Below are 6,000 nucleotides of genomic sequence, written 5' to 3' on the forward strand. Positions count from 1 at the left end.
GAACCTGGGAAACAACAGCAGGTGGAGTTTTAATGTTGAAATTGTTTTTGTTTTTTTATCAAACAGCAAAAATGTATAATTCTAGTTGTTAAAATTGTTTAATTACATTAGATATGTGTTCAACATCTAAGAAACTAAATCTAAATTTAAAACTAAAATTTTGCTGTAATATGATTACAGTATAATGTCATAAGATATGCTACCTATAAGATTAAGTTGTGGTTTGTCTATTTGCTAGTTTGTGTTACTCTCATATGAGGTTATTTTTTTATTTTTCACAGATACTGAACTGACACAAACTCCACAAACAGAAGCAGGTGTGTCCTTACAAATCTAATCTATTTCAATACAGTTCATGAATAAACTATTAATCGATCACCTTTTTAATTTCACTTTGTTCCTCTTTAAAGACTTATATTTTGTAATTCTGACAATGAACCAGTAACATTTTGTGTTTCATTTGTTTAAAATGTTTTGACATGATAACAGAAGAAACCTGGGAAACAACAGCAGGTGGAGTTTCAATGTTGAAATTGATATATATATATATATATATATATATATATATATATATATATATATATATATATATATATATATATATATATATATATATATATATATATTTTATCAAACAGGAAAAAATGTGTAATTCTAGTTGTTAAAACTGTTTAATTACAATTAGATATTTCTTCAAATTCATTTTAGTTAAATGTTTATTTTTTAACTAAAATTTTATTGTAATATGATTACAGTATAATGTCTTAAAATATGTTACCTATAACATTAAATTGTGGTTTGTCTGTTTGCTATTTTTTGTCTTACTCTCATATGAGGTTATTTTTTATTTTTCACAGATACTGAACTGACACAAACTCCACAAACAGAAGCAGGTGTGCTTAAAAATATATCTATTTCAATACAGTCCATAATTAGACTATTAATCGTTCAGCTTTTTTTTATTTCACTTCCTTCCTCTTCAAAGACTTCAAAGATTTCAAAGATTTTCTAATTCTGACAATGAACCAATATCGTTTTGTTTTGTTTTTTTTCTTTAATTTGTTTAAAATGTTTTGGCACAAATTGAGTTTAGTTTAATGTATATTGTTTATATTAATCTTTAATTGTAATGTGATTACAGTATAATGTCTTAAAATGTTACCTACTCTCATTTGAGCGTTTTTTTTCTCAGATACGGAACTGACACAAACTCCACAAACAGAAGCAGGTGTGTCCTTAAAAAATCTATTTCAGTATAATTCATAAATGAACTATTAATCATTCAACTTTTTTATTTCACTTTGTTCTTTAAAGACTTATATTTTGTAATTCTGACAATGAACCAATAAATTTTTCTTGTTGTGTTTCATTTGTTTAAAATGTTTTGGCACCACAACAAAAGGAACCTGGGAAACAACAGCAGGTGGAGTTTTAATGTCGAAATTGATTTTACTTCATGATTAATGTGTAATTTTATTGAATGGTTTAAATGTTTTGGTGTTACTCTTATATGAGTTTCCTTTTATATTTTTCAGATACTGAACTGACACAAACTCCACAAACAGAAGCAGGTGTGTCCTTACAAAATTAATTTCAATAGAGATCATAATTAGACTATTAATCGTTCAACTTCTATGATTTCACTTTGTTCCACTTTAAAGACTTACATTTTCTTATTCTGACAATGAACCAATAAAATTGTTTGTGTTTCATTTGTTTAAAATGTTTTGGAACCACAACCAAAGGAACCTGGGAAACAACAGCAGGTGGAGTTTTAATGTCGAAATTGTTTTTTTTTTTTTTTTATCAAACAGCAAAAATGTATAATTCTAGTTATTAAAATTGTTTAATTACATTAGATATGTGTTCAACATCTAAGAAACTAAATCTAAATTTAAAACTAAAATTTTGCTGTAATATGATTACAGTATAATGTCATAAGATATGCGACCTATAAGATTAAGTTGTGGTTTGTCTATTTGCTAGTTTGTGTTACTCTCATATGAGGTTATTTTTTTATTTTTCACAGATACTGAACTGACACAAACTCCACAAACAGAAGCAGGTGTGTCCTTACAAATCTAATCTATTTCAATACAGTTCATGAATAAACTATTAATCGATCACCTTTTTAATTTCACTTTGTTCCTCTTTAAAGACTTATATTTTGTAATTCTGACAATGAACCAGTAACATTTTGTGTTTCATTTGTTTAAAATGTTTTGACATGATAACAGAAGAAACCTGGGAAACAACAGCAGGTGGAGTTTCAATGTTGAAATTGATATATATATATATATATATTTTATCAAACAGGAAAAAATGTGTAATTCTAGTTGTTAAAACTGTTTAATTACAATTAGACATTTCTTCAAATTCATTTTAGTTAAATGTTTATTTTTTAACTAAAATTTTATTGTAATATGATTACAGTATAATGTCTTAAAATATGTTACCTATAACATTAAATTGTGGTTTGTCTGTTTGCTATTTTTTGTCTTACTCTCATATGAGGTTATTTTTTATTTTTCACAGATACTGAACTGACACAAACTCCACAAACAGAAGCAGGTGTGCTTAAAAATATATCTATTTCAATACCGTCCATAATTAGACTATTAATCGTTCAGCTTTTTTTATTTCACTTTCTTCCTCTTCAAAGACTTCAAAGATTTCAAAGATTTTCTAATTCTGACAATGAACCAATATTGTTTTGTTTGTTTTTTTCTGTAATTTGTTTAAAATGTTTTGGCACAAATTGAGTTTAGTTTAATGTATATTGTTTATATTAATCTTTAATTGTAATGTGATTACAGTATAATGTCTTAAAATGTTACCTACTCTCATTTGAGGTTTTTTTCTCAGATACGGAACTGACACAAACTCCACAAACAGAAGCAGGTGTGTCCTTAAAAAATCTATTTCAATATAATTCATAAATAAACTATTAATCATTCAACTTTTTTTATTTCACTTTGTTCTTTAAAGACTTATATTTTGTAATTCTGACAATGAACCGATAAATTTTTCTTGTTGTGTTTCATTTGTTTAAAATGTTTTGGCACCACAACAAAAGGAACCTGGGAAACAACAGCAGGTGGAGTTTTAATGTTGAAATTGATTTTATTTCATGATTAATGTGTAATTTTATTGAATGGTTTAAATGTTTTGGTGTTACTCTTATATGAGGTTATTTTTTTATTTTTCACAGATACTGAACTGACACAAACTCCACAAACAGAAGCAGGTGTGACCTTACAAAATTAATTTCAATAGAGATCATAATTAGACTATTAATCGTTCAACTTCTATGATTTCACTTTGTTCCACTTTAAAGACTTACATTTTCTTATTCTGACAATGAACCAATAAAATTGTTTGTGTTTCATTTGTTTAAAATGTTTTGGCACAACAACCAAAGGAACCTGGGAAACAACAGCAGGTGTAGTTTTAATGTCGAAATTGTTTTTGGTTTTTTATCAAACAGCAAAAATGTATAATTCTAGTTGTTAAAATTGTTTAATTACATTAGATATGTGTTCAAATTGAGTTTAGTTTAATGTATATTGTTTATATTAATCTGTAATTGTAATGTGATTACAGTATAATGTCTTAAAATGTTACCTACTCTCATTTGAGCGTTTTTTTTCTCAGATACGGAACTGACACAAACTCCACAAACAGAAGCAGGTGTGTCCTTAAAAAATCTATTTCAGTATAATTCATAAATAAACTATTAATCATTCAACTTTTTATTTCACTTTGTTCTTTAAAGACTTATATTTTGTAATTCTGACAATGAACCGATAAATTTTTCTTGTTGTGTTTCATTTGTTTAAAATGTTTTGGCACCACAACAAAAGGAACCTGGGAAACAACAGCAGGTGGAGTTTTAATGTTGAAATTGATTTTACTTCATGATTAATGTGTAATTTTATTGAATGGTTTTTAAATGTTTTGGTGTTACTCATATATGAGATTAATTTGATATTTTTCAGATACTGAACTGACACAAACTCCACAAACAGGTGTGTTTTTACAAATGAATCTATTTCAATATCATTCATAATTAAACTAATAATTGTTCAATTTTTTAAATTTTACTTTGTTCCTCTTCAAAGACTTTCATTTTATTATTCTGACAATGAACCAATATTGTTTTTTCTTTTCTTTAATTTGTTTAAAATGTTTTGGAACCACAACCAAAGGAACCTGGGAAACAACAGCAGGTGGAGTTTTAATGTTGAAATTGTTTTTGTTTTTTTATCAAACAGCAAAAATGTATAATTCTAGTTGTTAAAATTGTTTAATTACATTAGATATGTGTTCAACATCTAAGAAACTAAATCTAAATTTAAAACTAAAATTTTGCTGTAATATGATTACAGTATAATGTCATAAGATATGCTACCTATAAGATTAAGTTGTGGTTTGTCTATTTGCTAGTTTGTGTTACTCTCATATGAGGTTATTTTTTTATTTTTCACAGATACTGAACTGACACAAACTCCACAAACAGAAGCAGGTGTGTCCTTACAAATCTAATCTATTTCAATACAGTTCATGAATAAACTATTAATCGATCACCTTTTTAATTTCACTTTGTTCCTCTTTAAAGACTTATATTTTGTAATTCTGACAATGAACCAGTAACATTTTGTGTTTCATTTGTTTAAAATGTTTTGACATGATAACAGAAGGAACCTGGGAAACAACAGCAGGTGGAGTTTCAATGTTGAAATTGATATATATATATATATATATTTTATCAAACAGGAAAAAATGTGTAATTCTAGTTGTTAAAACTGTTTAATTACAATTAGATATTTCTTCAAATTCATTTTAGATAAATGTTTATTTTTTAACTAAAATTTTATTGTAATATGATTACAGTATAATGTCTTAAAATATGTTACCTATAACATTAAATTGTGGTTTGTCTGTTTGCTATTTTTTGTCTTACTCTCATATGAGGTTATTTTTTATTTTTCACAGATACTGAACTGACACAAACTCCACAAACAGAAGCAGGTGTGCTTAAAAATATATCTATTTCAATACCGTCCATAATTAGACTATTAATCGTTCAGCTTTTTTTATTTCACTTTCTTCCTCTTCAAAGACTTCAAAGATTTCAAAGATTTTCTAATTCTGACAATGAACCAATATTGTTTTGTTTGTTTTTTTCTGTAATTTGTTTAAAATGTTTTGGCACAAATTGAGTTTAGTTTAATGTATATTGTTTATATTAATCTTTAATTGTAATGTGATTACAGTATAATGTCTTAAAATGTTACCTACTCTCATTTGAGCGTTTTTTTTCTCAGATACGGAACTGACACAAACTCCACAAACAGAAGCAGGTGTGTCCTTAAAAAATCTATTTCAATATAATTCATAAATAAACTATTAATCATTCAACTTTTTTTATTTCACTTTGTTCTTTAAAGACTTATATTTTGTAATTCTGACAATGAACCGATAAATTTTTCTTGTTGTGTTTCATTTGTTTAAAATGTTTTGGCACCACAACAAAAGGAACCTGGGAAACAACAGCAGGTGGAGTTTTAATGTTGAAATTGATTTTATTTCATGATTAATGTGTAATTTTATTGAATGGTTTAAATGTTTTGGTGTTACTCTTATATGAGGTTATTTTTTTATTTTTCACAGATACTGAACTGACACAAACTCCACAAACAGAAGCAGGTGTGACCTTACAAAATTAATTTCAATAGAGATCATAATTAGACTATTAATCGTTCAACTTCTATGATTTCACTTTGTTCCACTTTAAAGACTTACATTTTCTTATTCTGACAATGAACCAATAAAATTGTTTGTGTTTCATTTGTTTAAAATGTTTTGGCACAACAACCAAAGGAACCTGGGAAACAACAGCAGGTGTAGTTTTAATGTCGAAATTGTTTTTGGTTTTTTATCAAACAGCAAAAATGTATAATTCTAGTTGTTAAAATTGTTTAATTACATTAGATATGT

This window comes from Ictalurus furcatus, chromosome 9 (genome assembly GCF_023375685.1).
Source record: "Ictalurus furcatus strain D&B chromosome 9, Billie_1.0, whole genome shotgun sequence".
NCBI classification, from domain to species: Eukaryota; Metazoa; Chordata; class Actinopteri; order Siluriformes; family Ictaluridae; genus Ictalurus; species Ictalurus furcatus.